Source organism: Larus michahellis, chromosome 4, assembly GCF_964199755.1.
Source record: "Larus michahellis chromosome 4, bLarMic1.1, whole genome shotgun sequence".
NCBI classification, from domain to species: Eukaryota; Metazoa; Chordata; class Aves; order Charadriiformes; family Laridae; genus Larus; species Larus michahellis.
In genome coordinates, this window is record NC_133899.1 from 66084393 (window position 1) to 66109571 (window position 25179).

The 25179-nt window shown below is 45.5% G+C and overlaps 1 protein-coding gene across 1 annotated transcript in view; it reads left to right on the forward strand.

Moving 5' to 3' along the window:
- The first annotated feature begins 10881 nt into the window (after nucleotides 1-10881).
- ESRRB (estrogen related receptor beta) overlaps nucleotides 10882-25179 on the forward strand; it is a 158895-nt gene continuing 144597 nt past the window's right edge. Inside the window, exon 1 of the mRNA XM_074585329.1 lies at nucleotides 10882-10921. The gene's annotated coding sequence lies outside the window, so the exon portion shown is untranslated. The remainder of the gene's footprint in view (nucleotides 10922-25179) is intronic.

A 25179-nucleotide genomic window follows, 5' to 3' on the forward strand; every position in this document is an offset into this window, starting at 1 on the left:
CCTGCCTTGCCAGCAGTAGAGGGATCAGGGAAAAGGGATCTGTTTCTTAGCTGCCCCTCCATTTCCCTCTTGTACCCAGGGGATGCAATGCAATGCTCAGAAGCTTAGCTTCAGCCTGTGTTTTTCACCATTCCCCCTCCAACTTACATCTCCCTTTGGGAAGCCGTTTGGTCCATTTCCCCATATCCTGGCACAGGATTATGACAGGTCATTATGAACTGGATGTTATTCAGTTTGGCTACATGATCCAGCTCTATTTATGCATCCTACTAGGTCTCCATTTCCATCCCTAGATAAAGAACCTTGGTTGTTCAGCATAGAGACAGGTTTTCTGTTGAATATGATAGGTCTCGTCATTGAACAATTGCAGAAGTGCTTGGACATTGAGGTGGGGAATTAAAAATCAGCTTACTTGCACCTGTAGTGTATGCTTGCAAAATGGGGTTGAATGGGCAGAGAATCTTGGGCAGTTCTGAAAATACTGTGCATCTCTCTTTTTTTTTCTTTTTTTTTTTTTTTTTCCCCTTTGGTGGGGTTATTAATGAAAAGCTTGCTTTGTCACAGCCTGGGAGATTGCCTTGCTTCTGACTGGTGCTTTCCAGGTGGATATAAACTTGATGTGTAATAAATGTGTGGTAACACGTCAGCGGAGGAGAAAGTTCTCTTCTGACTCCAACTAGCAGATGGTTTACAAGATCTCATCCCTCCAGTCACCTTTGTCCCAGTGTTACTGAATTCTTTTGTTTCAAGTGATATTTTTAGTGGCTCCATGCAGTGACTATTTTAGGGCCTTCGTTATTTGGCCTCCATGTCTATCCTGCTTGGCCCTCTTGTCTTCCTCCAAACACTCAACCAAACCGGGAGCTTAACAAACAGTATTTTTCTATTTTTTTTACAGATGTGGTGATTGTCACTGCATTCTGCTGCAGGGCACAGTTTCTAGGCCTTGCTGTGTACCCACTCATACAGGCAGTAGAACCACAGCACAAGATTAAATGTAGAAGATGGTGACCAATTCCCTAACACAGGGAATCACTGAGATATTTCGCATTTAAATAACAAAGGTAAATTTTCTTTATCCTTGAACAGCCTGTAAAATATTGCAAGCAAGAAGATCATTGCTCTTGACGGAGGCTTGTGATGCAGCAGCAATAGAGACTTTTACTGAAGCTGTCTCCTCCCAGCCATGTAGGCTCTTCTCAATTGGAAATATTTAACACCCTATTAGTTTCTGATGTGTTCTTTAATATATTGGTCATCTCAATGTTCCCTGAGTGGCCTCAAATTATGAGGATATAACCAGGCACAGGTTTGCATAACCTGCTTTGAAATGTTTCATTCTATCTATCTGATGCATACTTGGGTTGTTTTAGAGTTGCCATGGCGTGAGTGCGCTGAAAAATCTTCACAGTCTCCAGTAAGTGGTGGCTGAAGAGCTTTAAACTCCTCCAGCAAGGGCCACGTGAAGAAAAGTCACTGGATGGCCCCTGGAAAAGTAGTGCTTCTATGTGGGAGATGTAAGAAGTACTCTTTCAGTGAAACAATCCATGGACCAAGGTGATGCCCTGAGCAACTGCTGTAGCCTGTGGGATCATTGTAAACTCAGTCTTTCCTCATTTTCTGTGCTGCTATAGTCCCTAGAAGGTTCTAGTCAATATCTAAGTCCAGCTGAACCTGAGGCTTTACGGACTTTGAATAGGAGCATTTACTGTCCAGAGAACGTACTGTTCAAACAGAGAAAGATGTGAGTGTAGGCCACAAGTAGTGAAGGAGAGGAAGGGCAGGATGATACATGATCTGTGATGACATCAGTGTGAAATAAAATGGCAAAAAGACACTGCGGAACTGTTGATCGCTGAATTAATTGTCCTTAATTTTCAGGACTTGAGCCAGCGTATCTCAGGATACCAGCTAAAGCACATTGAAAGTCATCAGGGAAGATACATGTATGAAGGCGTGTAAAGGCAGGAAGAAGAGGAGCCAAGATAAGAGCTAGATGTGTTTGGAATAGAGATCTAGCTGGGAAGCAGAGCCCACACTTTGGAGGTGTTATCAAAGAAATATGATTTAGATTGAAGGCTGAGCAATTTTTTTTTCCTTATATCTTAACCTATTGTCCACCTTCTTTGGATCTTTTCATTTCAAAAACCAACCTGCCCTGCTGACTGTGTGCGTGCATTTAGTTTTCTGTGTGCCCTACCAAAGCAGTGGGAGCCAGCTAGAGAATGGTGTCTGCCTGTCCCCAAGCTTCCTCCCTTGTGCTTTTTTTCCAGTGAAGGAGGCACAAGAGGAGACACAGGCTCAGTATAGATGAACTTCTGATTCAAGGCCTGAGTTGGGAAGATTTTTTGCTGGTGACAGTGGTACGGTGGTGTTGTCCTGCTTTCTGCAGGCCCCATGCTTTGTGCTCCAAAGCTGTGCTTTCAGTAGGAGGATGCATTTCTCTAAGAGCAATCTGAAAGGCCAAAGTCCTACCTGTGGGAATAGTATTTCCTGGGCCAATGCTACCAAGTGGCAGCAGTTCAGCACTGTCTTCCCTGGGTAGGTCAGTCCCACCAGTTGCTGCTTCCACAGGGTGTCCCTCTGGTGACTCCTTCCCATGTCTGACGGGATGAATGCAAAGCGGATCTTCCCTTGCCGATTCCAGCAGCAGCAAGAGGAATTGAGGAGTTGTAACGATTTCAGTCTGTTTCTGCTGCACAGTTCTGGTTAAGGACCTAAAGGTAGCGGTGGCATCAGAGGCACAGAGCTGTTGAATCTTACTTTGCAGGGGTCTAAATTGTTGCAAGACAATGAATGAATTTGTTCAGTTGTTATTGTCTGTAATAGCCCTGGTGGCCTGTGGGCTCAGCTCAGCTAGGGCAGAGACTCTGGGTTCTATCTGAGGAAGCATTTGAACTCAAGAAGCCTCTTAAAGACTGAAGGACTGGCATATGGGCCGGGCCCTCCACAAAGTGACTGTCATATAGTTTGTTCAAGAGCAGATGTCCCAGGTGCAGAACCAGCTATTTCAGACAAGTCAAAAAAAAAACAACAAAAAACCCCACAGCTGATTTTTTTTCTAATACTTTCAACCTGCATACACAACATCAAAGCAATATTTGCACCTCAGTTTGCAAAGTGGGAGGAGAAACCAAAAGCTATTTGCCCCCTTCATTACCCCTTTCCTCCCGTAAATCACTGCAGTATAGAGGATGATTCAGTGGCAGGGTTCTGGATGTCTCATCAGAAGCAACGGCATGATTGGGACAGCGAGACTGGATTATCCCAGCACAAGCTGAAGGTCCGCTTATAGGTGCCAGTGCTGTATCCCTTTTGGAGGATAGGTAGAGTTTCGCCCTTTTTATTTGGAATTTTTCAGGGGTGCTGAATTTCCATTGAAATTGCAGGGAACAAAGGTGTTTTCTAGGGGCTCAGTTGAGTCTTACCAAATACTCCAGCTCTCCTAAGTAAGGCTGATCTCTTGCTGATCTGTGCCCAGAACCAGAGGCTGCAATAAGCACGTGTAAACAAGGTGTCCCAATGTGTTACTTGTCACTCCCTGTATTTCCATGTTCACCTCAGGAGAGTGGCGAGGGGAGGGAGAGAGATGGGCGGCTTAGTTTGACCTTGCTTTTTAGGTTTTCCACTGTTGTTGTTTGTTTTGTTTTTTATTCTCTTTGCACGGGCCTCTAATTGATCTTGAAAAGAAGGGACAGTTAAAGAAGACGTTAAGGTGAAATGAAGCCATAACTGTGACTGGAGACTTTTATTAAGTGTGGCAAAGTTCCCTGGTCCGCGTAGAAATTGTTTATTGATTTTGGTATGGCTGGGTGCTCCGGAGTAATCGCCCGCAGAACCGCTAGAGAGAGAGCAGAGAGGAGAGTGCTTCGCCAGGTCTCTACTGCCTCCTGCCCCCGGATGCTCTTCCTCCTGCCGGTGCTGGTGGTCTCCTCTTTAACCTGTAAATGAGCAGCCACAGCTGGTTAACTCCTGTTGCGGCTGGCTTCTGACGCCCAGCGCCGGGCTCTGCCCTGCTGCTCCAGAAATGGCTGGTGAAAGAATATGGTAAGGGAGGAGATGACTTCGGAGCGCATATCGTACAAGTGAGCATGGTATTGCTGAGACTTCAACTGCCCTTTGCCTCTTCCACCTCATGGTTGCTACTGACAAAAACCTGTCTGTGATGGTCAGCCGGGTTAGTCACCTCTGAGCCTGCTTAACCATGGGGCAGGTCAATTTTGTGACAGGGCAGAGATGAACGTGTTCGTGTTTCTCAGCAGTGTCTATGAGGTTTTGGCCCAGTGTCCCCTGCTCGGTGTCACATCCATTCCCCTCCGTGCCAAAATCGCAGGATGCTGAGGAAGGGTTAAATGGCTGTGTGCAGTGAGCCAGCCTCCCTCCCCTGTGCAGAACTTCAGCCCCTCTTCCTCGCTTTTTGTCACAGCACTAGGGTGGTTTTACTGTTGTAATTCAGAGATTTTTTCATGTCCCGCCTGGGGCATTTATACCATTGTCCTGTCAGAGGTGGGGTTTCTGCTTTGGTTGCTTCCCTGAGAGGTGCTGCATACCATCCTTGCCACAGGACTTCTGCACAAGGGCAGGTAGTTCTTTTGTTGGTTCATGTCCCGAGTGGTATGACTAGAGTATGCTCTTACAATACACTGGCCCTTCAGTTCCAAGGAGGAGATGGAAAGGGAAGCCATGTTATTGACATTTGATTGGATAAGTGCGTGAAATTTCTGAGAGATATTGTACAGTTCATGATACCCCCTCTTCTACAGGCAAGGTGCTGGCAATCAGTGGGAGGTTTTTTTCTTTGTCATTCAGAGTGCTTATTTCTACCTCCTGGTGGCATAGGTTGGTTTAACCTCCTTCCTTCTACAGAAGACGTCAGAGGCCTGCAGGAGTGTGGTCATTAGGTGAATGATACTCAGATATAAATCTCTGTGTAGAGAAAAAAAGGACTTGTCAACCTGTTAGGCCCCCTTAAAATCTTCTGGGCTTTAGTCCTAGTGTCAGAAACTGTTGTTAGAAGAAGAAATAACAAACTGGGTTCCTTTCTTAATCATCTAATCTGTATATGAGAGTGGTAACATGAAGCCAGAGTAAAGGTAAGATCCTCTTTTGCATCACTGGGGAAAATGTTCAGGAGATCATGTAAATGCTATAAAGAGGTGTTTTCTGCTTTGCATGTACACTATGCTTCTTTAATGAAAAAGCTGGGGAAATGTGTATTAGTTTAAAATTTAATTTCCTGAAGAGCACAATGTTAATAGAAGGCAAAATAAGGCAAAATATCTCTAAAGTGTTGGCAATTTAACTCCTATAGAAAAGGTTTTGAAATGGGATAAAGTAATATAAATTAAAATTTGCATCTACCCGGAGTTTTCTCTGACAAAAACGACAGGTGAACATTAGTGCTAGGAACAGCAGTAACAACTTCAACTCTGATCTTCTTGATTTCTTTTTTTATTTTTTTTAATCCCTGTAATAAAATTCAAAATTTTGACTTACTGTGGAATAAGGACAATGAATTATGCTGATGTTGGTCTGTGTACTTTGGCTAGGTGGTGTAAATGCAGTAACAGAGTCTGCACTGGTACTTCAAAGCATATGCTGTGTATGTACATCACGTAAACTTTTGTAATGCTTAGTTGCTTGAATGAACTAAAACGACTGATTTATTCTCTCTCTCACAAAAAAAAAAAAAGGGTCTTTTAGTTAAAGCTGCAAAACCTCCTGCCATGGCTTGAGTTCCCTGACAGCAAGTTCTGGCTCGTAACCACTGTAGCTTACTGCTCCTGTTGCTTGTGTTGGAGTTTTTTGAACCCCCACCCTTGGGAAGAACAGGCTGGCTTTAAATTCCTCAGTCCTGCACCTCAGACTGAAGGAGTTATTTTTAACCCGCCTTGACCTCTGCCTGAGCAAGAATAAAATAGGGATTGGGCAGAATATGACACAAATCAATAGGTTATCCCAACAGATGTGATCTTTGGCACCGTTTTGCCTTGGACACTTGCTGCAGTAACAAAGATAAATGGTGATTTGTTAACATTGTGATCTAGGGACTGGGTGACTCAGTGGATCGTGTGGTAGCCTCTGACCTCTGGGTCTCCATGCACTGAACATCAAGATGAAATCTCATTCTGATAGTAGGAAGGGAAAAAAGGTCCACAAGGGTTGGGTGATTTTGGTTCAGCGCTAATCACAGTGCTCCACAAAACAATACAACAGGTACTGAATAGACAATACCTCCTGGCAAAAAGGAGGATGAGGAATAGAGCAGGAACTGTAGTGACAGAGAGCTAGTGATCAGTTACTGCAGTCTAAGACTTGCAGTGCTTTTAATGGAGTGACGCTGGAGCACTCAGCTACTTTGTCTCTTAGCCTACCTGTCAAAGAGGATTTGCACCGGGGACAATTTGTGGTGGCTCTCGGTAAAAGAGAAATTGGTTTTATGAAAGCAGCTCCCCTTTCATTTTCTGGGACAGTTTCTGCATGTCTTTTGACCCTTGACTGATTACTGAAAGATAGTGATGCGGGTTTTTTGGGGACCTGGGCTATTGGAAACAGCAGCTACAACTGGGTTAGCTGTGAGCCAGTCATGTCTACACTGACCTTGTGTGATCTGTTCCATATCTCCACAGAGTCCTGTTGCAGGTCCTTAGATAGCTGACTTTTAATACCTTCTCAGATGTGCAGTTTGTCTTGCTTCAGCAGTCCATGGTGGTGTATTCTCCTCAGGGTGAAAACAAATTCCTGCAACAGAATGTCTTCTAGGACATCTGTAAGGATTGGTAAGCAGCATTTGAAGACAATGTCATGTTGTAACTAATCTCTTGTAAACAGGCATAAGCGACAGTGAGTTCTTGTCTCCCTCGGCTGGTGTGTAATTCCCCTTGCCATGAGGAGGCAGTATGGCAGTATCTCATTCTGAAGCTGAACTTGTCAACTTCAACTTCTTGCCTCTGGATTTCCTTGCCTACAGTTCTGCCTATAAGACCAGCATCCTGCTCTCAGGTTCTTTACCATGGTAAGTACGTCCTCTCAGTCTTGAATAATCAAAGGAACAAAAAGCTTGCACCCGCTGGGGACAAGGGATCTAGTAACTGCCTTACTGATGCATGCAAGATGCTTACATATTGGTTTTAATCTTTCCCATGTTGTAGATCCAAGGGTTACATGGGAGCTCATGTTGTGCCTGAGACCCCTAAGTCTGCTTCTGTGACAGTTGCCTGCAGCGTCAGTCCCACTTTGTATTTTGCACTGACTGGGCTGTGCATTGCTGGGTTGTGGAGAATGATGTGAGTCAAGTTGTTGAGAGTAGCCTCTTCCCTTGTTTTTCCTCATCCCACCCATCTGTATGTTGTACCTGTACCAACACTGAGCTGGAATTGCAATGGGCCAGTGCAAGCTTCTACTAGTGTCTCTGTTTAGTGTAATCTTACCATTGACAATTGCTCTTGAATCGCAAATGGGGAGCCAGTTTTTAATCCATAGCTTGCATGCCCTATGGGTTGCTCACAGCACACATTTGTTACTTGAGATGTCACAGAAGGAAGTTTGAGACAAAGAATGTTGTCCTTCTTGTTCCTCTCCTCATGAGCAGGTGATGGTGGGAAAGACTGGCTCCTGAAAACTTTGCCCAGTGTCTTCCTTGCCCTGGACCAAGGCATCTCTCTGTACTTTGCCCAGGTGCCTGTTCTGGCTCGCAGTGCCTCAAGGTCCTCATGGCACTTGTTTCTCCAGAGACAGGGGCTGCAGCTTGCCTGTAACCAGGAAGGGAGCTTGTAGCCCCCAGCTCTATCCCTCTCCTTCCATGGGGACACAGATCTCCCTGCCGTTCTTGCCTGTCCGTCCTTGGGCAGAGGTCTGTGTCCTCTTCCCTGCAGCCCAACCCAGAGCTTTCCCTTGCTCCAGGATGTGCAGAGCAGATTGCACTGGGCAGACAGAGTGAAAGCAGCATGTCCAGCTCTCCATGCTCCTGCAGCTGGCATGCCACTGTTATCAGACTGCCGCTACTGCCTCTTTCACATGCCCTGCTTCTTTACTGTATAGAGAGTACATTTGGGGCCGAGCTTTTTGCTTGTGCAGAACAGGGGCAGCAGGGTGGTTTGTGGACCAGGAACGTGTTAGGACCTGCACACTGGGTGTGAAATGACACATAAACTGGCTATGGCTGTAGCCTTGCTATGGATGTCCAGGTATGCTGCACTAGCACTGCTGTCTTTACCTACCAGGCCTGTCATCCTGTTGAAAAAAAGAAGAAGGAAAAAAAAAAAAGAGCTGGAGAGAGAGGGTAGCAGCCTAACAAGACCTACTTTCCACTATATTTTTAGCCTCTGATTTTATTTTTCCCAGTATAATTCTGGATTAACTGTTTCATTGTTTTGTCCAGGCTGAGATCAAGTTTAACTGATCTAGAATTCCCCGCCAGCATCCCTTTTGTCCTTTTCAAAATACAGGAATCTCACTATCATTGCTTCAATCTTTGCCTGAGTTTCATGTTGGTTGTTTTATTATTTTTTTTTTAAAAGGTGTGAAGTGGCATCACTCGTGAGATCTTTGGAGGCCCTTTAAGGTATTTCAGTGGGAAGGTTTATTTTCAACAGATATTTCCTCATGTTTCCCTTGATTGTAAAGAGCAAAAGATCTCCTCCATCATAAGATATATGGGATGAGCCATCTTCTGTCCTTCTTATTTTAGAGAGAATTACAACCTCTCTGTGCAGCTCATTCCAATGCTTGACTGTCATCGTGCTGGAAAAGCTTTTCTTCTATCCAGTCTGAACCTCCCTTGTTTCCGTTTGTATCTGTGATGTATTGCCAACCCACAATCCACTGTCTCTGTCTTATTGATAAGGTCCTTATTGAAAGTCTGCTGTTAGGTCCCTCAAAAACCTTCTCTTCTCCAGGCTAAACAAGCACAGTTCCGTCACTTTTTCCTCACAGAGCACATGCTCCAGCCTGCTGACCACCTTGCTCACCCTCCATTTAACTTGCACCAGTTTATCAATCTCGCACTTGTACTGGGGCCCCAAAGCTGGACAACATATTCTAGATAGAGTCTGACAAGTGCTAAGTGAAGTGGAATAACTGCGTCCCTTGACCTGCTGGCTATGGGCCCGTGAATACAGCTTAGGGCGCTGCTGGCTGGTTTTGCTGCCAGGGCATACTGCTGGCTCGTATTAACCTTACTACCTATCAGGCCCCCAGGTCCTCTTCAGCAGAGCTGCTACCCAACCAGGCAGTCGCTAGTATGTACTGTCACAGTGGATTACTTCTTCTAAGGTGTAGGACTTTTGCATTTGTCCTTGTTGAATTTCATAAGGTTCATGTTAGCCCAATTCCTGCAGCTTGTCTGTGCCATTCTGGATGGCAGCCCTGCCTTAAGCATATCAACTGGTCCCCCCAGTTTGGTGGCAAGTGCAAGCTTGATAAGAGCGTGTGCTTTGCTGCAGCCTCTAGGTTGTTGGTACAGATGTTAAACAGGACAGGTCCCAGAATACACCCTGCATACTTCTTGTTACTGGCCTCCAGGTAGTGTATAAACGTTGCCCCCACTCATAATATTTTTTTATCAAACTGGAGACATTCTGGGAAACAGTGTGGAATGCTTTGCTGAAGTCAAGGTAAATGGCTTCCATGCCATTCCCTTTGTCCACAAGTCCCATTCTTTTATCCTAGAAGAGAATCGGGTCTCTTCTTTATCCTTGGAATATCCACACAGACTGTTCCAAAACACCTTCTTCTCCTTTATGTGCCCAAAATATGTTCTAAGTGGACTCACTACATCATCCTCACAAGGACACGGGTGAGGCTGACTGGCCCTAATTTATTGGATTTTGAACCTCTTAAAAATGGATCAGAACGAAGTTGTAGGTCAGAGAGAAACCCATAGTCTGTAAAGTTACTTTCAGCTGCTTTTTCCTTAGTCAGCTTACAGCCAGCACAGAGTAGCTGGTAGTGTGCATGGGGTGAGAGAGATTTCTGGCTGGTTCAAATTTTCTATCAAGGGACATGAGAAGCCAGGAAGGAAGGGCTAAGATGCAAGTTGGAGTGGAGGCGGGATCTCAGAGGTGGTGTTTCATCGGTATGGAGGTGCTGGTGGAGAGGTGGAATGGAACAAGGGGCAGAATAACTGGGCTGCAACACTGAAGCAGAGAGAGCCCGTCGCAGGCATGTCCTCAGAGAGCATGGTGGGCAGACCACGTGGTGGGTTTTCTCATGAGTTGGTCTTTAAGCAATGACTTATAAAGCTGAGGGTTTGCTACTTGCTCTCTAATCACATGCTGTGGGTGAATACATTTATTTCACAGAAATGAAGATCTCCGAGGGTTCAATTCAGGGGCCTTAAAGCCCTTTCCCTGCAACTCCACGCAGTGTCACTCTGCCTCTCACTTGAGGGAGATCTGCCTTCGTGCTTGGGCATCTGCCCTCACGCTCTCTGCTCTGTATCCCTCCCCTTTCTTGAGGAGGAAAATGGACCTCTACTCCAACCCCACCAAATGTCATGAACATTGGAAGGACACATTTGCTCTGCCCTCTTCCTTAAGAGAAGTTCAGATAAAAATAAATGCACCTTTTTTTGCAAGCCTCAGAGTAAGACAGCTGGAGCATTCATCTCATTCTCTCAAGGTGTACCTGTCGGCATTGTGATTAGTAATCCACAGGCAGCTTAAATGCAGCTGTTGTAATCAAAGCTGCAAAGTTCCTCTGTATATTGAGAGCTTTCTGTGTCCAATTCCTTCTTGCAGGAAGTCTAGAGAGATAATTCCCTTGTTGGCAGGCCAGGAAGGAGGGAGATAAGGCTGAGAGAGGGGACAGGGTGGCCATCGGGAGCACCTCTCTTGATCTGTTGCTGGCTGCAGGGCGAGAGGGCGGGTTTTAGCCCAGTATCAGATGTTGGTTTTTGTCAGCTCACCTGCAGTGGCCTCAGGTGAGAGAAGCAGCTCTGCTGAGAAGCTGTCCTATTCCTAGTGCTTTTCCAGATGGAAAGGGATATTTCCACGTGCTCTGTCTTCTAAATGGAGCTATTTGCAGTGAGAGGCTTTTGAGGGCAGAATGTGACCCTTACATTCACTGGCATGTCTGCGTGTGGAAATGCCAAGTACCTTCAGCTACTGCAGAAACTTTTATACAAATTCTTGAGCTTTCCAGCATGTACCCTTGTTTTCCCCACCCCTAGCTTTTGTATAAGAGAACATCCACAGGAGGAATGTGCTCAAGGGAGGCTGGAAGTAAGGGATAGGAATGGCTGATAGGGATGGTGGAAGCATTGGGGTTCTTGCAGTGGATGCATCTCCTTGGAAACTGGGGGGGGGGGGGGGGGAAGGAATGATGTGGAGCTCTTGAGAGCAGGTGATGACATCTGTAGAGACAGTATGGAGAGCAAACCAGGTTGAGCAAGTGCTCTTGGCTTTCAGTTGCTGCTGCTTATTCACTCATGTTTTCTTTGTGTGATATTCTACATGCATCTGAGTGCTGATGAAGCATTTGATTCTGCTGTATGAAATCCCATTAGCAGTGTGTGTTTGTTCTCCAGATAGGAGGAGGACTGGGAACTTAAAACTGATCAAAGTATGACAATGATTGTAAAAGAATCATATAAGCTTGAGACAGAAAGACCTGGTCTTTGCCATTGAAGTGCTTAATAGCCTGAAATGGCCAGTGAGGTGGGACAGGGATCACCATTCAAGCTGGTATGATTAATCCTTTTCATTAGATATATGGAAGAGGAGGTAAACAGACCATTAATTAAATCTGCAAGGGATACTAAATTGGGAGCACTGTAACCAGTGACTGCAGTGTGGAGATGCAAAGGAATATGAAATTAGAAACAAAGGTAAGAAATAAAGGTCCCTACTGACAGGACACAGTGCAAGTAAAAGAAAACCACATTGAACGTGCTATGTGGAGAGGAGAAACCTGAAAGACTATAGTGCCAGAGGGAGGTATGAGGGTATTCATTTTGTGCCTGAAGGTTGGGAAGTTGCTGCCCATTGGGGGAATCCTAAGACTGTGCTCCTTGGAGAGAAAAATTAGTCTGACTCATTGTTTGTGGAATTCAATGGAAAGTCTCCTAGAGGCTTCAGTGAGGTTTGGATACAGCCTGTAGACTGAGTGCTGATGGATGAGCCAGTGGGACAGTGGTCAGAAGCACTATGTGCACCCAGCTGAGTTAGTGGGCATGCTTTGGAGCAGAGGACCCATGTCCTCTGTAAGGACCTCCATCTTTAGAGTGTCCTCGGGCCACTGTAGCTAAATTACAGTGTCAGAAGGGATCTGAATAGGGAGCAGGGGTGGGAGCAAAAGGATTTTACTGCAATGCAGGAGCAGGAGAATGACAGGGGAGGAAATTAGTGAAATCGATAACGAAATGTTATATATAACCAACCTGCTCTGGCCTTCTTCACTCCTCCCCTTCCAGCATCTCCAGAGAGCTGCTCAAACATGGCCTCCTGGTCAATACTGACTTCTCATAGAGTAAGAGGAGCTGGAAAGTAATGAGTTTGGTGCCAGGAAGGTGTTAATGTGAGTGAGCCAGGCTCAGGCCTAGGAGTCCCAGATTTCCCTTGGGACATTGGACTCTCACTTTGTGTTTTGTCCATTTAGCATTTGAGAGACAAAAGAGAGCAGTAGGGCAGGTTAACATTCACCCTTTGTGCTGTTGGTGAATCTGCCTCATTGTCAGCCTAGACTGCGTGGGGCCATTGCTGCAAGTTGTGCTTCCTTATGCCCCTGACATTCCTATTCAGCTGGGGCATGTGGTAAACATGGCCCCTACATCCCCCGCCAGTTGTAGAGGGCAGCTCTGGAAGTGAGGTGGTGTGAGAGGACTCTGAAAATCCATCCTGTGAGGAACAGTTCTACGTGTCTGTCTGACGGCTGGATGCCATGAGAGCTGTGCTGCTCTGCATGGGGGCTTTCCAGTGAGCTGGGTCATGGATGCCCCCAGAGGTGCTCACAGCAGGGATGAAGTCTCTACACAGCCTTTGAAGTGCTCAGCTGAGGCTGGCAGAGGCTGAGGGGAAGTGAATGAACTTTCCTTAAGGTGAGGTTGTACCAAGCATCTCACCAGGCTGGTGAGGTACTGATGTGCCTATCCCATCCTCAGTGGAGCAGGGAGAGGTGAGAAGGTGAAAGGGAATATATACTAAAACTGTTTTGTAGGGTTAGAGGGTTACCATTGATTCTGACAGGCCCAAGAACCACTTTTACAACAAGCTCTGAATGAGATATGGCTGCTTGGTTCAGGCTGTGTTTGAGCCAGCCACCAAATGGTGGAGCTGGGTGGTTCTGGGCTGTTACACCATGTGAGAAATGCTGTGTGAAAGGCAGGGGATTTCAGCAGTAGTTGGTTGCCAGTCTGTAAAGGTCATGGAAGGGTGAGGCAGAGCTGGGAAATGTAGCCAGGGAAGGAAACTTATCGTTTTTTCCTTTGATGGCTTTTTGTACCCTGCAGTGCTTTCCAGCTTGACCTCTGCAGGCTGGGTTCACATGGCCAGCACAGTTGTTCTGCCTCTGGGTAACAAGGCAGACTTATCTTGCTGCAGCTTCTGGTGTCCACACCTATCTCCTCATCTAGAGAGACAGAGGAGGAAGGTCTAGACACGAGAAGGTGTGGGGGAGTTACACGGAAAAGAGCCATCCAGCACTTGAAATAGAGCTAGGTGGAATGACAGTGTAGAAGCATAGAAGTTATCACACTGGTGTGCACCCAATTATCTCCCTGCTCCTGAGTCCTGTTTCCCAGGGTCGTTGATGCTCCAGAGGAGTCGAATTTGGGGGTAAGGTATTTTTTTCTCTTTCTGCTGGTTTGAGGTTGGCTGCAGACTCCGATTTTGGATATTCATTGCCTTTTCTCCAAGAAGGTGGGTCCAGGTGGTGCATTGGCAAGCTCAGGGGACAACTCTGTACAGTTCTTATCTCTTTCTGGAGGAACTTTAGAGATGGAAACAGCTATTGTGTCAGTGCAGAAAGCCTAAGGACAAATCAGGCCCTTAGGCCAAAGAGTTACCACCCAATTTATCCATAAAGCCTGTGGGAGGCTCCCTCAGCTGGCATCCAGTTACTGATGTGTGGCTGGGTGCACCAGTATTCTCTGTTGTTCAGAGTCTTACCAGCTTATGAGTTTTAAATGAATCTCTGACTGTCAGGATGATCATTTTACGAGAGAAGGTAGATTGTCCCAAACTACTATGAAGTTCTTGCAGCAAGTTTTGGCTGCTGCCAGTGAGAGAACAGAGGACTGGAGAGCCTGGATAGATCACATTATAATTCATGTACCTATCTGATCCTATTTTTAATCCTGCTTAATCTGTATCTTCAGTGTTACCTGGTGGGAATAAGTCCCATGAGTTAATGTGGCTTCATATATTCTATATTCTCCACGCACTTTTCTCTCCCAGCTTTGCAGTCCTGTTTCTGTTCTCTTCCAGAAGACATTTGGTGTTAACTGGCTATGATAGCTCTCTCTGAGGGCAAGATTCCCTTGTGCTCTTTATGGTAGTATCTAAGGAAGGAAAAAGGAGGGCAGAGACGTTTCCCCTAAGAGATTCCTCCAGCATTCAGAGATAGTGCTACTGTAGAGGACAGAACACAGGGACAAAAATTCCTATCCATTATCGCTTACTATTTCCTTCCTGGTCTGTCTGAATGAGAGCGCTTTTTTTTTCTGCTTTTTTTTTTCCTTGCCACCGCTGTAAAGTGAAAGGTCTTTTCCATTGAACTATCTGTGTTTCCTGTATTCATTTGGAAATTCCAGCCCTATGGAAGTGCTGTCTGAGGGCAGTCTGCATTGCCTGGCTTTGGCTGACACTGGATTTCATCCACAGTTGCCTGCCTTTCTATCCAGCTTTGTCACTGTCAGGTTCTTCTCAGTCCACTTTTACCTTGATTAATTTAAACGAAGCAGTTATCTGCAGTTTTCTACCACCTGTTCTTCTCAGTTTCCAGGTCACTTGTAACATACCACAGTAGTCCTAGCATAGTCCCTGGTGCAACTGAGCTTTTGACCTGGTCTCATGCTGAAGACTAGCTGTTCATTCTTTACTAACATTTTCAGTTTCATCCAATTTCTCATTTGTGTCAGAACTTTCACTCCACAGATGCTGGTTTTACAAGAGTGTCTCTGAAAAAAAGCATTACCTGGACGTCCACATTGTCAGCTTGTTACCTCACCAAGTTGTTTCAGTGGTACCTTGACAGAAGTCCACTAAGCAAAGGACTAACTCTTGTTCCAGAGTGAGAGAACTGGCTTAATTGGTAGCTGTAAATTAATTATATATATATAATTGTATATAGTTTATATGGTTGCAATTAAATAAGCTCGTAATTGTAACTCCAGCTTGCATGGGTATAAGGATCAGGGCCTTGAGTGAGGAAATCATGGGGGTTCCCTTTAGTGTGGCATTTTATTCTTCCGTCACATCCGTCATGGGTAAGCTCAGTGTTTTGGGTGTTAGGGGCCCATCCAGGGGCTTACTGGGAAAGCTGAGGCATACTGGAAGAAGGCATACTCTTCTCGAGCATCAAGTCACATTTAGGTGCCCTGACTTCAGCCACGGTGAAATCAAAGGCTACTACAGTCCCCGCCCATGGGAAATGGGAAATGACGTTGGGTGGTTCTCAAAGATAATTGCCTTTGCACTCTTTCTCCTTGAGAGGTCTCCTTTAGGCTGATTTCTTAGAGAGGGATATGAGCACTGAGGAGTTAGTAGGAGGCTGGTTTTGTGGGACACTCCCCTCCTGAGAAGTCATTGTGGAACTGAGGTTTCTCCAGGACTTGTGGATGGATGCACTTGGTGTATCCCATTGTCTGATGCTTGACTCTCCCCTCGTTCCAGTGTTCCTGGTTCCCCTCAGTACCCAGCCTTACAATACTGCTGCTATTCTCTGCTCACTGGCATGTGCTTCCCAGGTGCTCATACCCTCCTGCTTCTGAGGCTGACCCTGTGATGACAGCTGCCTGGCTGCCTATCAAAGGCTCCATTTAGAGCCAGCCTGAGAGCAGACAGAAAGCTGCAGTGTTAGACCCCGAAATATGACACAGTGTGGCTTGCCTGCTTTTCAGTGGGTCCTTGACAGCCTTTCAGCTCATGTCTGTCAGCCCCCCTGCCAGGCACACAAGTTCACTTCCATCTTGGAAGAAGGGGAGAGAGAAGTGACATTTCACCGAGTGGTGGGCACGCCGGGGGATGTAGGGAGATAAGGCAGGATCACAGAAGCAGCTGAAATCCCCAGCGGATATTGCGTTGCTGGCTGGATTGACAGGTTAAAAGTATTGCTGGGACAAGTCTCCCAGTTCCCTCTGTCCCAGAGGACTGTGCGGTGAGAACAGCACTCAATCCTAATGATTCTTGGCCTACGCTGGGACCAGTTCTGCCATAGCCTGGCATGAGGACATCCATGGGGAATTTGTTTCCAACTCTCAACGGGAGCTACCCATAGAATGGCTTTTTAAATAAATAAGTTCACTTAGCAAACAACAGCAGTAAATGAACAGAAACACTGACATGGCCAAGGATGAAATATTAGCATTTTTCAAATCCGTTTAGTGAAGACAGGCCCTGGGCACTGGTTCAGGTCCTTGTGTTAGTAGGCTGTTTGTGAAGCACTAAGCTAACTTACAGCCAAAACCTGTCAGCTTCTTCCTGGAGCTCAGAAAGGCAAAACTTGTCTTAGTTGACAAACTTAAGTCTGGTCTAAAAACATAATACCTTTGCATTTCTTTCATCAGTGATCTGGATGAGGGGATTGAGTGCACCCACAGTAAGTTTGCAGATGACACCAAACTAGGTGGGAGTGTTGATCTGCTTGAGGGTAGGAAGGCTCTACAGAGGGACCTGGACAGGCTGGATCAATGGGCCAAGGCCAACTGTATGAGGTTTAATAAGGCCGTGTGCCGGCTCCTGCATTTCGGTCACAACAACCCCAAGCAACGCTACAGGCTTGGGGAAGGGTGGCTAGAAAGCTGCCCAGCAGAAAAGGACCTGGGGGTGCTGGTGGACGGCCAGCTTAACATGAGCCAGCAGTGTGCCCAGGTGGCCAAGAAGGCCAACAGCATTCTGGCTTGTATCAGGAATAGTGTGGCCAGCAGGAGTAGGGAAGTGATCGTGCCTCTGTACTCGGCACTGGTGAGGCCTCACCTCGAGTACTGTGTTCAGTTCTGGGCCCCTCTGTACAAGAGGGACATTGAAGTGCTGGAGCGTGTCCAGAGGAGAGCTACCAGGCTGGTGAGGGGTCTGGAGACCAAGTCATATGAGGAGAGGCTGAGGGAGCTGGGCATGTTTAGCTTGGAGAAGAGGAGGCTGAGGGGAGACCTCATTGCCCTCTACAACTACCTGAAAGGAGGTTGTAGGGAGGTGGGTGTTGGCCTCTTCTCCCAGGTGAATAATGACAGGACCAGAGGAAATGGTCTGAAGTTGCGGCAGGGGAGGTTTAGATTAGATATTAGGAAGAATTACTTTACTGAAAGAGTGGTCAGGCACTGGAACAGCCTGCCCAGGAAGGTGGTTGAGTCACCATCCCTAGAGGTATTTAAGAAACGTCTAGATGTGGCACTTCAGGGCATGCTCTAGTGACAGGATTGTAGAGTTGTTTTTGGTTTTGGGTTGGTTGGTTTGTTTTTTTGTGTGTGTATGGTTGGACTTGGTGATCTCAAAGGTCCTTTCCAACCATGAAGATTCTATGATTCTATGATCCAAAGTTCTTACAACATGTTAGTCAGAGCACAAGCTTCAGGCAGTGTTTTGGCCACTCCAGACTGCAGGCAGGGAAAGGAACAGGGTTTTTTTGAAGTGACACAGAAATGCTACATAGGCAACAGCAACTTGTTTAAAGAGCACCACTTCAGTGACTACAGCTGATTGTGATGCACTGAAAGGGCTCCCTGTCGCATCACAGCAGGAAGCAGCAGGCTCAGACAGTCCTGGCTTGGAGAACCTCCCTGCGCAGGTAGGAACTGCTTCCTGCCCACAGCTCAGTTTACTGGGGAAGTGATTTGTCCAAATGCTTATCTAGTCTTTACTGGTTCACCAGCTCTTGTGGGCTGTAGCACAAGATAGCATGGCTGGAGGCTACTATCTTGCAGAATTTTTCCACTCTTGGAAATATGTGACTATGCTTTTGGGTAAGGAGAAAGTTGCATGGGGAGCCTTTTCTTTGTGGTTGCTTGATCCAACCTGATCTCCACCAGTAAATCTGTGCCAGCTGTGTGATGTGAGTGGTAGTTTCAGCCCAGTATCCACTAGAGAAAATCTCATGCGTAGAAGCTAAGGCTAGGGCTCCTAACCTGAAGAGAGAGATGTTAACCCTCAGGAAAGGGATATCACAGTGGGATGAGGGTCTTCCCGAGGAACTTCTCTGTGCAGTCAGTGGGGAAACACTGGTGACTGACCAGTGTGTGGTCCAAGCTGTTACCCGTATGTCCCAGAGCAGGGCACTCTCCCAGGCAAGTGAGTGGTCCCAGGAAAGAGGGACAGTGCTGGTGGGTGCAGGGTGGAGGATGGGTCTTGCTGGGTCAGCAGATATGAACTAAGCCAACACAGTAGTCAGGGGACCAAAGGGCTGTATTTGCCCAATGAGAATGGTGCATGAGGCCAGACAGGTTGCAAGGGCAGGGAGAGGGAAGTTCACAATGCCTGGGGATGCAATCCTAGGGACACAGGGGATATAGCAGTGGGGCAGAGACATGCTGTCATCACCTCCCCATGTCACACTCTGTTCCTTGCCCTTTCCTATACGTGGCAGATGGAGGCATTGCCTTTGTTTTATGCTGTGATCCATGTCCTTTATCCCAGGTACTGAGTCTGCAGTACCTCCTGCCTGTTGTTAATGCCCAGGCTATTCAGCCCCAATATCTACGGCATCTTGTCCACTTCCTTCCCTGTGTTGTGCAACCAAAGTCCCATTCTGCATCCCTATTGCTCTGTTCCACATGCAGCAGTGCCCCTTGCAGTCCTTACTGAGAGGTTAATAAAGACCTACTGGCTGAGTTACCTTTAGCTTTTATAAACCAAAAAATACAAACAGCATGTAAGCAGCATTCATTACTTTGCACGCCTTCAGCTGCTTATTGGATACACATCCCCCTCCCTCCAGCATCTCTCTCTTTTTTTAATATGTTTTTTTTTAATTTGTTTTGATGAATGAGTGACAACCCTGACACCCGATTCGCTGAGATTAATAGAAACGACACAATATTTACGTCGCGCCGACGAGCAATTATCCTGCCATCTATCTTTGAGATTATCTTTCTGATTGAAAACTACTCATCCGTGTAATCGGAATTATTTGGAATTAGAAGGGAATTTATGGCCCCTCTCACTCTCCCTCCTATTTGCCTCTGCCTCCATCCTTCTTCCTCTTCCTTTAAGAGGGGTCCTTTCTTCCTTCATTCCTTCCATCCTTCCTTCTTTCAGCCTTGTGGATGGAAACAAGTGCTTCAATGAACGAGGCTTTGCCGTACAAGAATGGTTGTTTGTGGAGATGGGGGAGACTGGGCAAGACTGTGGCCAGGCAGGCACTGGGACAGTGGGGATGCAGCGAGGCTTGGGCAGCAGCCGGGGGATAAAATTCTCTTCAGAAGAAGGCTGGCATGGGAAATGGACAGACTGAGTACGTGACACAGTGGAGGCTGTGCAGGCAGCACTGCAGTGGCAGAATAAGTGGAGGCACCTCACTTATCTCCCTTCTTTGTTCCGTTTTACAGTTCCTTCCTTATTACACTGTTTTGAAGATGCCTTTCACTGGCTTGCTGCTTAGTAATTGTGCCCCTTATGCATTTATTTTATCTAAATGCTTATCTGAAAGTATTTTTCCAGCTCAGCCTGTGTAGGAGAAGGACCCACGCTTGTGGGCCACTTCTTGCTTGCTGTGAGACTTTCTGTAGCTGCTGCTGGTGTTTCTGTTACTTCAACAGTCCCTGGAGACAGCCTGCTGTCCTCCAATGCATGGGATCTGGCAGTCTCACTTCAATACTGATGTCCACCAACACAATGCTGTCTGTATTGGGCTTCTAGGAAATACTCTTGCTTACTTGTCATAGCTTGAAGGAGCTAATAGGTGGTATAGGATGTCTGTTGGTTTTTTTGCTCACTGGGAACAGCTCTGTCTTTTTCAGAAGTGTTTCCCACACTTTTCTTTATTTGCTTTTCATTCTTTTGCTGGCCTGTGATGCAGAAGAAGCAACTAGTCATGTTTTTTCAGGTCACCTCCAGAGGCACAAGATACAACTCTCCCTTTTTGGAGGTTCCAGGACGGGATAGCAAAATTCATATATGCTCCCTCTCATCTCTGGAAGCCTATCTCTCAACACAGTCCTCAATGAAGCATTTCCTACCTTCCCCTTCTCCTGTGTGAAGACAGGAGTGGGACTATCCTACTACATATAGAAAAAAATCTGTACTGTAGATCACTCAGCACTGAGAACCTCTCCTCTGTTCAAAAACAGCGCTTGATTTTTTTTTTTTTTTTTTTTTTTTAACAAGTGGTTGTGGCAGTAACAGAGACAGTGAAGTGGATGTCAGGGGATGTCAAGCAGCAGGGACATTTTAAACGGATCTAGTATCTAGTAGCATCTGTGTCCTTTGAGAAACACAGTGTGGAAAGGTCCTTGGCTCATGTGAATCCTGCTGGAGAAGAGAGAAGGGAAGCAACGTAGGTTTATGAGCAAGTGCCATGTGTTGAAAGGGAGACACAGGCTGAGTGCTGAAGGAATTCATCCTGAATTCAATTGCAAAGATACCTGCTAAAATACAAGCCAGGCTGACATAGATGTTTGATACAGAGAGCACTGTAAACAGTTAATGACACAAGGATGTGGAAAAGGAAATGTGCTTTGAGGTACAATTGCTCTGTCAGCTCGAGAGATCTAGGCCCAGGTGGGAATCCCAGATCCTTCCGCCCAGAAATACCCAATGTTGTTATTAATTAGTATGGAAATATTTTCCTTTCTTTAGAGAGGGCTGTTGAATTGCCAGTGGGATACTGGGGGGATGGGTGTGTGCGTGTGTGGGGTAGGCTATCAAGGAGCTATTAATTAGGTTACTTCCCACTGCTGTTGACATGCTGAGGAAGGGGGTTGTTTGTGGGCCAAAATAAAAAGGAAAGGGAAACGGAAAGACTGGGAATGAGAATGGAAAGCATGAGGAAAAAAAGCAGTTGGGTAGGACAAAGCACATATTCTGAAAGAAGAGGTATGTTTAAAAAGACATTCCTAAGATTCCTGAAGCAGAAGACGGGAAGAACAAGAAACCAGGATATGGTTAGAACCAAAGGGGAAACTCCTTTGAGACAACAGCAGTGTGGGTTGGACACAGCCACGCAAGAACTGACTGATCCTCTCCTGTCTTGTCACTGGTTTTGTTGTTCATACTTCCATAAACTTGGCACCAAAGCCTCCTCATGTCACAGTAGTGATATTTTATGCCAACTGTCACTATGAAACAGGAAAGAATTTGGATGAGAAACTTCTTCGGTTGTAGGTTACCTTCCTTTGCTGGCTGGGTCTCTTACCCGCTTCCGTTGGAATGGGATCTTTATCAGCTTTCATGAATAATCATAAAATACCAATTGGAATTTTTGCTTGGCTTCCTACGTAATACTTCAACCACTTACTACTTTTATCAAGGTCTCCTTGTGGTCTCTAGCTCTCTACTTCTGGTCATAGCGTGTACAGCCCTGGGAGAGCGCAGACACACAAAAAAGCATAAAGTGATAGTGTAACTCTGCATCTAAGCAGTAGGTCCTGCATTTACAGTTCTGAGAGAGTGCCAGAAGAAAGAGACAAGGAATGTGTGTGGCAGTATGAGTTAGAATAAATGAAGGATCTATTCACAGAGGGGAAAGAAAGCTGAGCAAGTGGGTTACCTAAAAATATCAGCGCAGGCTCCCGGCTCCCTTGCAGAGGGAAGAAATCAGTGCAGTTGTGATTATTCAGAGAAAATGTTTTGGGTTTGTGAAGGGGGAGGAGTGGAGTGATAAGACAAAGACACAGCATTTATACCTCATATGAGACCAACACAATCCGGACCTATTTATCCTGAGATCTGACTCTAGAGAACATAGTTGTCTGCTGCATTTTATTCCAAGAAATCTGTCGAGTAGGAAGTTGGATTCTGAGCATGCAGAGGACCTACCCAGCCTCCTTGGAGTAATACCGTACAGAAGAAAAAAAGCTGTCCAGGTTGCAGCCTACCATCATTACTTCAAATCCTCAAGCTCCCTAAGAGATCCAGAGTGAGCCAAGGTGGTTCGAAACACAGAAACTGATGAAAAGAGGGACTAAATCTAGAAAGATAATTTGGCTTCCAGTTCCAGGGGTTTGTGCACAACAGTGGCAATTTATCAGCACGTGAAAGATCGCTGTTAGTTAGCCTATGCACATCTGCTGGGGGCCAAGGAAACTGTTGTCCTTAAATCTGCCACAAATCATAGAATCCAGGAGCGATCACGGAGCCCTTGCCTGCCCTCTTCCTATGGTGCACATGAGGCAGAGCAGGGTAGAGGTGGGATATCTCATCAGCAAGGAGAGGGGTGGCAGCACGAGAAGAGTGAAGCAGGATGAAGCTGAGTACTGCACAGGTGAGGGCTCCTGATTCCAGATCCAGCTCTTTTTGGTTTAAGAGTGAGGTGGGGTTTTTTAGTTTGGTTAGTTTCATTTTGGTTTTTTGTTTGTTTGTTTTTGGGGTTTTTTTGTGGTTTTTTTTTTTTAAAGAAAATTAAATACAGATTATATTGCAATATTGTGTCCCTTGGGAAAAATGCCTTGTCAGTCTAATTTGGATGTATTCTTAGGCCTGTTTTTCGACGGGAATACTACGTATGTGATTGCACTGGGTGAGTTTGTGTAACTTTTGAACCTGTTATCTAATTTCAGACACATTTTGCACCCAGTCAGAAGTCTGAAAGGTATTAAGTTCACGCAAGTTTTGTGAAATAGGTGACAGGTAGAGGAGGAAGACCTTATTAGTATCCCTTAGGGAAAGACTGCAGAATGAGCTCAGTCTTATTAGAGTCCAGGAAATCCATGTGGGACAGGGACTGTCCAAATGCCCCAATTACAGAAGAGTTCAGCTGAGGCTCACATCTTGCCGTGTGTGCATCAGAGAATCCATTGGTTGGTCAGTGTCTCTTGTAGATTCTCTAGTGACTAGTAAAGCATGAGCTTCCTTCTTTCTGGACATTCATAATGCTTCTAATGCATGTGGATTCCCTGGAATTTAATAAGAGGTGAGTAATATTGCTGCCTCAGTATAATACAGTTAAAAAGCCAGTCAAATGCAACAGAGAAAACTATTGGAAACAAGGCATTTTTTATTCAGGTACCTGAGAAGGCAATGCAGACCCAAAATTTTCAGTAGAAGATTCTTTCTGGAGGTAAGTTGAGGTGCAGATGTGAAATTGGTGATGTCTGTACTGACTCTGTCTTCTGCCCTCTAGCTTATGCATGCCCCAGTTTTCATTGCATAAGTCTCAGAAACTTTGAGTACTGGTTTCATTGTGATTTTGGATCCCAGTATACTTAAACTGGTACAGGTCTGGCATGAATACTACTTTGGTATGACATACTTAGTTCAGCATATCTTCTTTGGAGCTGCAAGCTAGACTAACATAAATGTGGTTATAGTTATATAACTTTGTTCAGTGCAATATTCTTATAAAATCACTCCTGTGAAGTGGGATAGTTACATTTATACAAAAATGGTGCGGACCAGGCCTCAAATTACAAAGTATTTGCAGTAGAGACCATATTTGCATAGTTGCATATGCGTGGTGTTTAGTGTCAAAGGGCCCAGGTTCTGAATGCTGCTTGTAATAATAATAATGATAATAATAACAATAACATAAAAGGGTTACAAGTCTGGCTGGGGAGTCACCACAGCGTGTCTGTAATTAGTTGTAGTAAAAATGATCATTTATGAGGCATCTGGAAACACTAACTCTCAGAGATGAACAGTAACTATGCAGTCATGTCTGTCATGGCACAGCCTTAACGACATTTTTGTCAGGGAACTTCCTTCCTTTTTGTTTGCTCTGTATCACGAAATAAAGGTAATGTCTGAATGGGGTTTGTTTGCAATCTTGCCATTACGTGGACCACTGAGGCTCTCCATGACCATTTAATGTTTGCAAGGGAAACAGGTAACATTTTGCAAGCATAATGTAGCAATACAGAAGCAGTTTCAGACATTCTGAGGAAGGAGGTGAAATAAGAGTTTGCGTTCATGGAGACCCTGTCTGAAGAAATCACCTTTGAAGGAGGGAATCAATGAGCAGTTCAGGGTAGGGAGCTGCTTCCTGGTGTTGTGGCTTTCGGTGTCAAGTCTTGTTTGCACTTTGATTAAAGTTTTCTGGAGTGAGTAACAATTTCTCCAGATTACCACCACCACTCAGAACAATAGTAGTTAACATAGAAGACTTCCAAACAATTCGTCCAAAACTCTGCTTTTTGTTAAATTTCATAAAAGAACCACCGAGCTTTAGGAAAGTGTTTGCTTGGGGAATTTGCTGATACAGCCGAGAAATATGAAATGCCCTATGGTTACGACCAGCAGGCCACCTGCCTCCAAATTAGAGCCTTGCTTTCTGCCTGGATGAGAGCTAGTGATCAGTGAGAAAGTGAAGAATAAAATAACTTTCTTTAAACATAAACATTTTATATGAAAACTTAAAAAGGAGACATAAAAAAATTTCCACAGGCTATATATAGGTTTTCTAACATCTCTTTCCTACAAATTTATAAATGTGAATTGAGTCTGATAATGTGTCAAAAAGAAACTTCTCCCGAAGAATGATGCAGATGTAGCAACACAACTCTGGAGAACAAGCTTCCCAAAGAGCAGAAGGCAGTCTGTCCTGCAAGTTTATGTGAGGTTTCACCAGGTGGATGAATCCCAGGATCTCATGGCAAGGCACATGATGTATCCAAGAGAGAGAGATTCTGTTCTTGTCTAGGCTACTTAAGGCGTATTTACAGGGCACAGGAGAGCACCGTGCAGTGATAACTCAGCTTGGATACAATCTCATGGTGCTCTCCATTTGAATTAATATAGCCTGGTTCTCATCTGGATATAAAGTCCGTATGAACGAGGCTATCTTTCTGCCAAAATCCAAAACAGCTCATACGGAGCACGCTGAAATAGCCCTGTATAGCTATTTTTTGCTAACATACCCTTATTTGCTGTGTGACAT